Raw genomic sequence first — 12,306 nt, forward strand, 5'->3', positions numbered from 1 at the left:
TTCGTGGGGTGCCAGAGCTGCGGGCAGGAAAAGGTCAGCTTCATGGAGGAGGAGGCAGCTTCTAGGAAGGCACACCTTCCACCTGTTCCCTGGGCTGTCCTCCATGGCCATTTGGAAGCCTGGCTTAGTTTGCTTTTAAAGGTTGTAATTTCAAGTCGTCCTTCTTAGTTTGGCTGTCTTCAGACACCTGGAGTATTTAATTTTGTAAGGATAGTAGTTTGGCGAGGGTCTCATTTGATTTTAAGGAAAATTGGAAGCTACAGAAAAGAGAAACACTTCTGATGCTGTTAGCCTGGCTTGTAGCTGGAAGAAGATGTAATATGAGACACTTGTTCCCTCTTAACACCTCCCGCGGCATCTACTTTTTACAAAGATTAAGGAGCAGAGACCTAAATTGGCAGGAAAAAAAATTGAAAATTGACTTGCAAATTTTTAACAGATTTAGGAAATCGACTTTCTCTGGAGTTTTTTATAGCAGTGGTCGAACTACTCCAAGTCAGTGGTGTCCAGACTTGGCTGTTGCTGTTTTTGAAATACCAATGTAACTGGTTAAAAAACAAATACCAGTAATCAAAGACCCCTTTTATTGTTTTTGCCCCATGGACCTCATATTTTGAATGATTTTGCAGACCACATGTATTAGGTAATCAGGGTTAAGTCTTCTGCTTTTGTTAATGACAGGTCTGAATCTCTGATCAGCGTGAGATAACTAGTTAATGTAGGAAGGCCTGGTAAAATCCCGGTGGAAAAAGCAAAAATGTTTTCATTTCCTAGCATGGCCAAGTTACAGGGAAATGTATATTTTAGGCTTTTTTTGGAGTACTGAAAATAGCTGGCCTTTGAGGACCACAGGAATGCTCAGGTGGGATTGTCCTTACAGAATTAAATACTCCACATGCGTGAATAAAGCCAAGCTAGAGTATCTAAGACTTGCCCGCCAGTTTATTGAAAGTGGAATAGATAGCATCGAATTGGGGAGCTGTTAAAAGAAATATTAGGATGTCCAGTGTCTTTTCCTGGTATTTGACTTAGAGGGTCCTCTTGGCAGCACACAGTTGGAAACAACACAACAGGCAAACTGAAAACCTGTTTCTACCAAAATATTTAATGTAATTTTATAATCATTTGGGGTGATGTAAATAGTACTGTTGTATGCTGTTCATAGAGGCGTGACCCCATTTTCATTTTTTCAGCTTCATTTAGAGAACAAGAAAAAAATTAAGATGTTTTTCACCAATGGTGAAAGTGACAGAGAAATTGAGGGAGAAATATTTTTTTTTTAAAGCAAGCAGAACGAAACAGTATAGAGTGGGGAAAAAATTGAGCGTATTTGTGTTGAAGTTTAGAAAAATAACGTTTGTTAATTCTGTGCAAGTGGTCAAGTGGAACGATGGGTCAACTGGAACGATGGGTCAACTGCTGTACAAATTAAGTGTTCTTAATTGTTTTACTTTGTGTTGTGTGTAACCCTGCTACTGGAAACAATGTTCTGAAGAGAGAGCTTGATTTACATATGTCTCTATATACTTTCTACAGTGACAATTGCATAAACTCACTTTTTAAATAGTTTTTGTTAATTATTGAATATTTTAAGTAAGATTACAAAGTGTAAGTAAAGTATGGAGAATAATGGTGCAATGAATACCTGTCTCCCCATCGCTCAGTTGAAAAACATATTACCATTGCGTTTGAGGACCCTGGTGCTCCTCCCCAGCTCTCGCTCATGCCCCGCCCCACTCACTGATAAACCCTGAATTTGGAGTCTGTCACTCACTTCTTCACTTCGTGGTTTTCCGTCTCAAAAAAATCACTTGTAAAATTCACATATTTTGCAGAAAATCCAATATCCCATAATTTTTATCGATATATATATATATATATATATGGGGGGTAAGAGATGGGAGAAATGATATATTTTAAAGTTGTTGGTAGTTAACAGCCTTCTCTTTTTTGAGACCTTAAACTTTATTTAGGTGTTTAAATTAATTAATTTGATGGCAGTATTTTAATTCTAAAATTGAATTGGGACTTAATTAATTGGAAGCCTAATTTTCTTTTTGGGAAAGCCTGGAAAGAGTATCAAAATTGAAATGCCTTCAGTTTAATGTCCCTGTAAAAAATGAGAACAGACCCAGAGGCGTATTTCCCGGGACCCCAGGGCTTCTCCAGAGTTGTAATAGAGTAATTTTAATAAGCTTTTAAATAGTCCATTTAAATTTTTGTGAAGGCATTTTCGAATTTTGAGGAACTGGCCTGTGGGAAAATGTGGTGCTTATATATGTCTATGTATATGTTAACCTCTTCTGACCTTTTCCTCCTTTTGGTTGTAATTATTAAATAATTTCTCTAGATTTGGTGGTCTCCTCTTGGGAGGCCTTGAGAACGAATGGAGAGGGATGGCTTTCCCTTTGGCCAAGAAGTCGATGCTTCTCCAAGAATGAACTGCTTTTATTTTATTACAAAGTTTTCTTGTTTTGGTTGTCTCGGAGGTTCTTGATTTCCCTTTTGTTTGCTTGTTTAATTTTTGTGTTTCACTTGTAAATTTTGAGCTTCCTCAAAGGCCTTATTTAGTGACTGATCCTACTTAGTTGCTTTTTATTTGTCTTCTGGATGTAATTTTTAGAGAAGAATCGAGTTATCTGTTGATCCCCTCTACTCTTCTAAACTCCACCCCCAGCCAATCCTCAAACACAGAAACCACCTTAAACCTTTGATTCTCTCAGAATCTGCCTAGATGACTTGTCTCCCTATCACTATGAAAAAATAAAAGTCTAAGATGTTTAATGGATAAGAGATTTTCTGTTCTTCTCACCCTATAAGAACTCATGTTTTGAAAGAGGAATTCTGGCGATAAAATGACTTAATCCTGCTTGGCACTGTGGAAGGAACACTTCTTGGTGTGTCCCTTACTGGCCAAGGTCACATAGTAGACAGTAGGTGAGCTGGAGATCCTCTCTGGGCTCTGGCAGGTCATTTAGGAGATGAGGACAGTGCTGAATCTGGGTGAAGGCAGCATGTGCCTGCCCGCTGGCTTCCCACTGCTCGTGGGCCCTGTCAGCACTGACGGGCTCACTCACAGCTGGTAGGACTTAGCCTAAGTCATGCTGGGAGTGACTCCTGCACCCCAGGACTCCCTGTTCCACTGTGTTGGCCATGGCTGTGGAACTGGATCTCTGCCATGACTCTCACTTAGCAGTCAGCCTGGTGACCCTGCCTTTGACACCAGTCTTCCTTTAGCCTGGGGGTTGTTTTTTGCCTTTTGTTTTTCCTCCTTTCTAAGCTAGCTTCCTGCTTTCTGTTCTTTTTGCCACCGGTAGGGATGAAGGATAGATATCTTGGGACACAGCTCACTGCCTCATATGTTAGCATCAGATGCCTCAATTCTTTAGCCTGCTGGAGTGGCTGTCCTGGAGCTGGCATTTGCTTCAGCCTTGCCTGAGCTTGCACTGGGCCTCATCATGGACTCTGTGCCCTGGACTCCATGGCTGCCCTCACTGGAGCAGGATGCAGGCTGGCCTGTTTTCCCTCTACCCATCGGCCTCAGAGCTCAGCCTGTCCCTTTTGGAGCTGGCTTTTCCTGACCATGCCAAGCCACATTTGTCACTATCTCAAGATACACTCGGACTCTCAGATGTAAACTTGGATGCACCTGAAGTTACTGGGCAATTTGTGGTTGTTAGTGCTGACTCCTAGCGCCCCTGTGGACAGTAGAGCAGAAGCCTGCCCGGTCTTTTTGCACCATCCTCTCACCTTCTGGTGCTCTATCAGACAATGCTGCAGTGCTATTCATAGGGTTTTCATGGCCAGTTTTTTGGAAGTGGGTGCCCAGGTCTTTCTTCTTAGTCTGTCTTAGTCTGGAAGCTCTGCTGCAACCTGTCCACCACGGGTGACCCTGCTGGTATTTGAAATACTGGTGGCATAGCTTTCAGCGTCACAGCAGCATACAGTGGCCACAGTATGACAACTGACAGAGGGGTGGCGTGGTTCCCTGACCAGGAAATGAATCCAGGCCGGGCAGTGAGAGTGCCAAATCTTAACCACTAGACCACCAGGGCTGGCCTACTGACCAATAATGGCAAAAATTTTAGGTATTGTAACAGGTTTATTAGAGAGATTTCTAGGCTGGGATTTCCCAGTCATACCTTGTAATTGACCCTCCTCTGCATATGATGAGTTCAGTGTTGATCTCAGTTTATCTAGCTTCTGGTCTGTCCAGGCACTTCCACTGTGGCTGAGTAGAGTTCACTTCGTGGCATCCTGTGTACTAGAAAGGGAATGGTGGGTCCGCATCCACAGCCAGACCCCTCCTTGTGGTAAGGGCAGAGTGTACGGAGAGCCCAGATTTCTGTGGATCCCCAGCATGCTTATCATATACTTCCTGAGGACCAACTAGAGGCCAGGCACTAGGTAATAAAGACATACGAAGGTCCTCCAGACCAACTGAGGAGGTTCATTCGTTCATTCAACAAATATTGAGTATTGACCATGTGCCAGGCATCAGGTGCTAGGGATATTATAGTAAACGAAGCCCCTGCTCTTCTGAGCTCACTGTATTCTGTATCTGGTGGGGACAGGCAGCAAGCGAATGAATAAACAGGACATTGGGTGGTGATAGTGCTGTGAAGACAAACAGTGCATGCGGTGGTAAGGAAGGGCTTACATGTTACGCAGGGCGGTCAGAGAAGGCTGCTCGGATGAGGGCACGCTGAGCAGATACCTGAGTTCTGCAACAGGGTTGATCATGGAGGAAGAGCGTTTCAGGTAGAGGGGACCACACTGCAAAGGAATGCAAGTGGAGCCCCCAGTGACAGTGGCCAGAGGTCAGGCCCGTCTAGGAAAGGAACCTTCCTCACAGAGAGCTGAGTCTCAGTGCACGCGAGCACAGGCACAGTTGTGACCATTTGTTGTCGCTACAGCTGTGACCTTGGGTGGTGCTTCACATGATTTTTGATGACGTGCAGACGGAGGATTGAATCACATGATGAGGGAGTTATTTCCTTTTTCTTTCTGTTTCAGTCCTGATAACATCTAGGTGAAAGCTTCTGTTTGGTACAAGTATTTCTGTAACATCTCTTTGGCACTTGCCAATTTTTTCTTTTTAACAGACAGAAAAAGATCCTCACGCTTAAAGCCTTCTGTGGACAGCAGTGTTTAGCTAGAGTTTAGCTGTTTTGCTTTTTTTTCCCCTTGAATCAATTTAACAGTTTCCTTCTATTTATGCAAGTAAAATTGTTTTTTATTTATGAAGTTCCTTTAAAAGACACAGTGCTTTTATTTAAGTAAAAATGAGTCAACATAAAGATAAATGTGAAGAAGATAATGGTATGAGGATATGGCAAAAAGTCTGAGGATGCTTTTTGTAAGTTTTCTCATTTAAAAAGAGTGGCAGGAGTCTGGGGGCAGGAACCATCGCCTGGCTGGCGTAGCTGGCGACGGAGGGCTCCAGCTGTGGTTCAGATAGAAGATGGGGCCATAGTCAAGGTAATTTACTGGTTTCCTCATTCAGCTTACGCACAGTGGCTGGGAACTGGTTAAATTTATTAGTAGAGTTGACAGAATGACTTAATTTTAAATTGTCTAAATCGTAAATACATTCATTTGCTAATGTAACAAAGTCAGCAAGATGGAGACATAGCCTGGTATTCCAGACTTCTGGACTGGGAGGGACTCACAGATCCTCTAATTTTTCTCTGAGAAAACCGAGTCCTGGGGAGATTAAGTCAACTTGCTCATGATCGCACAGCTAGTTAATGTAATTTATTGCCGGGACTGAAATCCAGGCCTCCCAACCCGTGATTTAGGACTTTCTCTGCTGTGCAATCTTGGCTCCCCAGTGGGTTTGAAATGGAATTGTATTATGTTGTAGTGTTAATAATTGAAAAATTATACTAATGTGCCTTTTTTTTTTCATTTTAAGGGAAAATATTCAGGGGCTTTTAGAGGTATACTGGGATGAGATTTTACTAAAATATTTTATTTTTATTAATGCTAATTTTAATCATTTAAAAGAGTTTAATAGTTCTGTACTGCATTTTGTCAGAAGTTCCCACCCTGCACCCCCCACTTGTGCAAGGCTGACATAAAGGAATAGTGGAATACTTTTATCGAGTATTTATGGGACTGATGAAATAATGCATCTGTTGGCAGCTAATTGCAGCTCTTTCTAGGAATGGGAAGCCATGTGACAGGTCTCTCCCCACAGGGATGCCTCCATTTCACTTTAAAAAATGGATTTAATGTTCTTTTCCCTTAGAAATTCTTACTGTGATTTTTTTCTCGCTCCGGTGAATGTGCGGGTCACTTTGCTACATCAGTCACCCAATTGGCTGTCAGGGCTGATTTAACTCAGTGTTTCTCAACTCTGGCTTTTAAAAAAATTACTGATCCCCAGGCTTTGCCCCAGGCCAATTTGTGCGAAAATCTGTGGAGATGGGGTCTGGGCAGTGATATTAAAAACACAGATACACACACACACACTCACACACAGCCCCACAGATGTATGCACATGCACACACACCCATGCACATGCGCAAACGCCTTACTAGGTTATTTTAGGTGTAGCCAGGGTTGAGAACCTTGAGATCTAACCAGCTGATTAGGTGCATGGCACATTTCTCATGTTTGCTCCCCAAGTATGGGCCTCCCAAAGCTGTGCACTTGCTTGAAGATTTGTTCTTGTTTTTGGGTGGGTGGAAATGGAAGGGTGATAGGAATGGAGGTGTAGAAGGGTATATAGTTTTGTTTTAAATCTGCAGTCACAAATTTTTTTTAATCTTTTTTTTTTTTTTTTAATTTCTTCTTCCCAAAGCCCCTCAGTACATAGTTGTATATTCTAGTTGTGAGTGCCTCTGGTTGTGCTGTGTGGGATGCCGCCTCAGCATGGCCTGATGAACAGTGCCATGTGTGCGCACAGGATCCGAACCGGCAAAACCCTGGGCCGCCGAAGCGGAGCGTGCAAACTTAACCACTCTGCCACGGGGCTGGCCCCACGCAAATGTTTTTAATTCTTTGAATTTCTTGAACATTGTTGCCTAAGAATGTTCCAGAATCTCAGCCCCTATATAGTTATGACTCTACCACCAACACTAAAATCCATTAGAGCTCTACGGTGTACATAGAATAAAATTGTGTGGAGGGTTCTGAACTAGCTGACGATTGGGGTTTGGGGCAATTATTGCCTGTTCACATTGTTGGGTCATTACAAGCCATCCGCAGTAACTTTGTGCTCTGTAGATCAAGCTATGTCCAAATGCAGACAGAACCTGCCAGTGAAGAATGAGTCGTAGTATGCTGCCCTGAGATACGAAGTAAGCTGAAGATGACTTTAGGATGGACAAACCTGGAACTGGCTTAGACTGTCTGTCAGTGGGTTGGTCAGACAATCTGTCTGTTTGCCTATAGTTTTTGTTTGTCATTAAAAATGAATTTTAGTCTTTTCTGTATTTCACAAAGAGCCTCAAAACGTGTCAGTGAAATGATAGTCATAATATTTATTGGGGGCTTACTGTGTGCCAGGCTCTGTTCCAGGTCCTTTGTGCTTATTAATTCATTTAATCCTGACAATAACTTGAGAAGGCAAGTGGTATGATGACCCTCACTATACAGATGGGAAAATGGAGGCACAGAGATGTTCAGTCACTTGCTCCAGGTCATACACTGTAGTAGAGCCAAATTTGGCATCCAGTCTCTTTGCCTTCAAAGCCTCCTCATTCATGTCCTATAAAAACATTTCCTCAGAATTTGCTTTTCTCCCTAATTCTGATAACCTGTGACGGCTCCATGCCCATCATTTACCAGCCTCCATTCTTCTTCCCACCTCCTACTCCGGTCTCTCCCAGACGTGCAGCCCCAGGGGCTTTTCTGTCTGTCCCTCTCCTGCCTGTCGTCGGAAGACTAATTCCTGGTTGGTGTCTCTCTCTCCCCCATCTCCCATTTTATCCTTTTTTTGGAAGGTAAGGTCTAATGTGAGGTCATGGGGTCAAGAACAGAGCCCCTGGGTTGCTCCCATCCCAACTTGCTACCTTGAGAGTAAAAAAAGACTCAGTCTTCTTGGCTGTGATCAGGAGATGGTCAGTGTGTTGGCTCTCCTGATGCTGAAATCAGGTCCCACTTTTGCAGCTCTTAAATCATGCTATCTAAAGCCCTCAGGCCCGATAACCAGCTGCTCTGGTGCCGCGGCCTCAGAGTTTAACCATACTCTTAGCAAGGTAGCTTTCTCTTTTTATGGGAATAGTTCAGACTTGTAGGCTGCTGTTGTAGCTAGCTGCAGGAATGTTTGCCTTTACTTAATTTTAATAGGCAGCTGTGTTTATACTTGTTCCTCAGTTTGAGCAGTAAGGAGTGTATGTCTCTAATTCTTTGGAGGACTTTTCCCCCAGAGAAAAAAAGGGGTACATGTGCTTTTCCAAACAATAAATTTTAGTTGAGAAGGAAATGTAATCTCTAGAAGAAGTTTGGGGCAGGTTTTAGTCCCAGGCTTTATTTTTGTTAATGTTATAAAGGAAATCTTAACTCCTTGTAAGAAGTGCCAAGTTGACAATTCCTGGAAATGTTCGTGTTCTATTTATGCTCAGCACCATAGCAGGGAGAGTGGCGACGCTGTTACCAAAATAATACTGCTGAGATGTTGTAAGTGGCAAACGAGAGGCTTGTGGTTTTATAACCTAAATATAAGACTTTTAAAGCATCTCTCAGTTCTACCATTTGTATGTGAGGCATATGGGTGCTGGGTGGTAATGATGAAGTTGTTATGGAGAATTACAGAGCAAGCAGAGCCCATCTGCTAGGACTCATCCTGCTGTTAGAACTGTGGAAGGTTAGAGCTCAAGGGACCTCAGAGACCCCCACTTTACAGCGGTGGAAACTAAGGGGTGTCAGGCAGTCTAACAGCGTGTATGTGGGCTCTTTGGCTCTGGTAGTAGACTTGCTAACATAAGCAAAAATAGGAATTTCTCTAACATATGCTGGGTAGTTCACAACTTTGAAAGATTTGCTAAAATTCCAGGGCTCAGTAAGGGCAGGAATGAGGCAACCCTGGGATCTCTGGCCGTTGATGACCGTCTCCAGCTGAGTTCCTCCACGTTGCCTTCTCTCAAGATTCGGTGTCTGACTGGCGTAGGTTGAGTCGGAGCCCTTCCCTTAGGACATCAGAGTCACTGGGAATGGGGCAGGGATAGTTCCATTAGGAAGAGGTGAAAGCTGGTTAAGAGATGTCCGCGAGACTGTATCACTCCCGTTCGTTTTATATTGAACAGGTTCCATACTTGTGGGCCTGGAAGTAAGTGATAGCCCTTTAAGGAAAGAGAATATTCTCCATCTTAATATAGCAAGGCCCAAGTTGAAGGCCAGAGGTGGTAGGAAAAGTACAGGAGAGCAGTTTTTGGAGCAAGATAGATCTTCTCAGACCTTTTAAAAATCAGAATATATCGTGGTGGGGGGAGGACGAGGGAAGTGGATTGAGAATGTTGAAGTAGAGAGGAGATTAGAAAGAGAATTTGCGTTGGGTTCTGGCCTGAGGGCTTTCCATGTATAAACTCACTTTATCCTCATAGACCTTTGTGGTAGGTGCTGTTATTATTTACATTTTACAAATGAAGGTATTGGATAAATTACCCAAGTCACACGACTCAGTAATAGCCGAGTGAGACTCGAGCACCAAGGACAGGCTGGTCCTCCAGTCCGTGCTGTTAATTGCTAGGTTGCTCTCTCTCTCGTACCGTTTTTGGTTCTGTTGGAGCCCCATGTCGTAGATTACCTGACCTGAGCCAGCTACAGCTTCTTCATTTTCTGGCTCTTTCTTGTCTTGGGTCTCACAAGTAGCCAACATTTTCATCGTATTTTTTAACCAAATGGGAGGTTAAAGAAAAAAATGCAAAAGAAGATAAAAAATGTTTTCTAAGAAATGTGATTAGGCAAAATAAAGATTTTGAATGAGATTGACATGGCAATTTTGGTTCGTTGGGTCTTTAAACTTATCTCTTCCCTTTCAATTTCTTTTTATTCTTAATCAGTCATTTGATGGTGCTCTGGGCACATGTGCTTTCTCAGGCGTCTCATGTCTGTTCCAGCCCTTTTATTCCTTCACATGCCAGTCAGGATCCGTTCAGGAGACAAAAACTGCACAGTAATTTGAACAAGGAAAATTTAATATGAAGAGTTATTAACAAGTAAAAAGTTAACTATGGTTAACGACTAAATGAGTAAAAGAGGTCTCTAAGGAATACAGAAATAGCAAATGGAAGAAGCTGCTTTTTCTAGAGCTGAAGGAGAGTACAGGATGCGCCACCAAGAGCTTGCAGGAGGCTGCTCCCGACCCCCAGGGCTGAGAGTCAGACCTCATTGGACATGAGTGACGGCCACATGAATATACAGCCTACTGGTGGCCAGTGAACTACCCTGAGGGTACGGGCTGGAGCTGGTCTGTAAGAGCAGCCCACCAGGTTGAGAAACTTGCTAGAGAATGTGAGTGGACCACAGTGAATCCTCAGAAAGCAGTTTGCTGAGTGGCAGAGAAATTCCCTGGAGAGTGAGCGTCACTGGGTTTCCCAGATGCCACGGGCAGTACACTTGAGAGGTGTTAAAGCATCCCAAACCAGAATGAAAAGCCCCTTCCTCCACTATGGCCTTGCAGTGTCTGTCCGGTGCCCTCTATTGATGAGAACTAGCACTGCGCATCCAGTAAAGGAGAAATGTTTCCAGGGTCCAGCCCCAGCATCCCAAAGCAGGGCAAAGAGGGTGAGGTTAGAGCCAAGAAGTAATACATTGCTCATTGGCGCACCTCATCTGTAAGACGATGATTGTACATAATTCTCGCAGTAGTTCTGAGAACCTGACTTATTCATTCATTCATTTAGCCGCATTTATTATCTACCATTGCTGGCTATTCTGCTAAGGTTCTGAGGTTATGGTTGACCTTGTCCATTCTTTTGTTTGTCTCTGCACACTGACGGTCATTTTCTCTAAGGCAGAGACTGTTTTTATCTCTGTAGCTGCAGAACCTATCTACAGTAGCGCTAGATATACGTTAGTCCTCACATGTTTGCTGGATAACTGAACGAGTGACCATAAAGATGACCGTAAAGACAGAGTCATACCCTCAGAGAGTTTCCGTTGTAACTGGGGAAAGGTAGAGGCAAATAAATAAAATATAATATGGTATCTTTTGTTGTATAACAAGCTACTCCAAAACTTAGTGGCTTAAAATAACAGTCATTTATTTTACTCATGAATGCGTAATTTGGGCAGGGCTCAGAAGGGACACCTCATTTTTGTTCCACATGGTGTCCGTGGGGGTGGCTCCACTGGGGCTGGAGTGTCCGTTTCCCAGATGAGTCACTCACATTTCTGGTAAACTGGTGCTGCTTGTCGGTTCCTCTCCACACTGGCCTTTCTACACGTGGCTGGGATTTCCTCACAGTATGGTGGTTGAGTGTCAAGAGGCAGGAAGTGGAAGCTGCCAGTTTCTTAAGGCTGGGCCTGGGCGCTGGCGTGGTTTAACTTTCACTGTGTTCTTTCGGTGAGGCTGTCCCAAAGCCCGGATTCAAAGAGAGGAGACAGACCTCACATTTCTTGGAAGGTGTGTCAGATCAGTATGGGGCCTCACAGCACTTATCAGATGCAGTGGTTTAAAATGTCTTTATTTGTTATCATATTGGGAAATTAGCTGTCATACATGAAAGTGACTCGTAAATTAATAACAAATGTTTGTTATTAGTTTAACAAAAAATACGTTTTTTTAAGGGAAAATAGCTTTTTTTCCTGAATATAAAAGCAACACATATTTGTTGTTTAAAAAAAAGGCTCTAGAAAGGTATCGAGAAAATGGAAATCACCCATAATCTTATTGCCCAGAGATAACCATGGTTTATAATAAATGAGTAGTGAAATGCAATATTTGGCTTCTTATCATAGGAAATTCTGTTTTAGAAGTTCTCTCTTTTCTGAACTCTGCTCATTTCCAGAAAGTTATTATTTACTTGATAGTAACACTTAAATCGAGAGTTTCTTGTGTGATGCCAAGCCAAGAGTAAAACTCAGAAGATTATACATGTGTGTGTAAATACATATTCGAATTTTTTTTTCTTCAGAGAATAAAACTTTCTGAATCAACTTAAAGTAGTCTTTTCACATTATTAGTAAGGCTAGTTGCCATTTCAGTTAGCAGAGGTTGGGGGTGGGGCGCGCTGGACTTAAATGACCTTCTCCAGTGACTCTTAAGGAACTGCGACGAAAAGTTTTCACTCTGCTATTTAAAGTATTTTTCTGTTTATCTTTCTATGAGTATTGTATTTCAAAGTGTTTCACTAG

General features: G+C 42.8%; 1 protein-coding gene across 2 annotated transcripts in view; it reads left to right on the plus strand.

The window, feature by feature from the left end:
• Window positions 1–12,306, plus strand: part of CRADD (CASP2 and RIPK1 domain containing adaptor with death domain) — a 185,741-nt gene that overhangs the window by 2,108 nt on the left and 171,327 nt on the right. The gene's annotated exons all lie outside the window — the stretch shown is intronic.

This window comes from Equus caballus, chromosome 28, assembly GCF_041296265.1.
Source record: "Equus caballus isolate H_3958 breed thoroughbred chromosome 28, TB-T2T, whole genome shotgun sequence".
Lineage (NCBI taxonomy): Eukaryota > Metazoa > Chordata > Mammalia > Perissodactyla > Equidae > Equus > Equus caballus.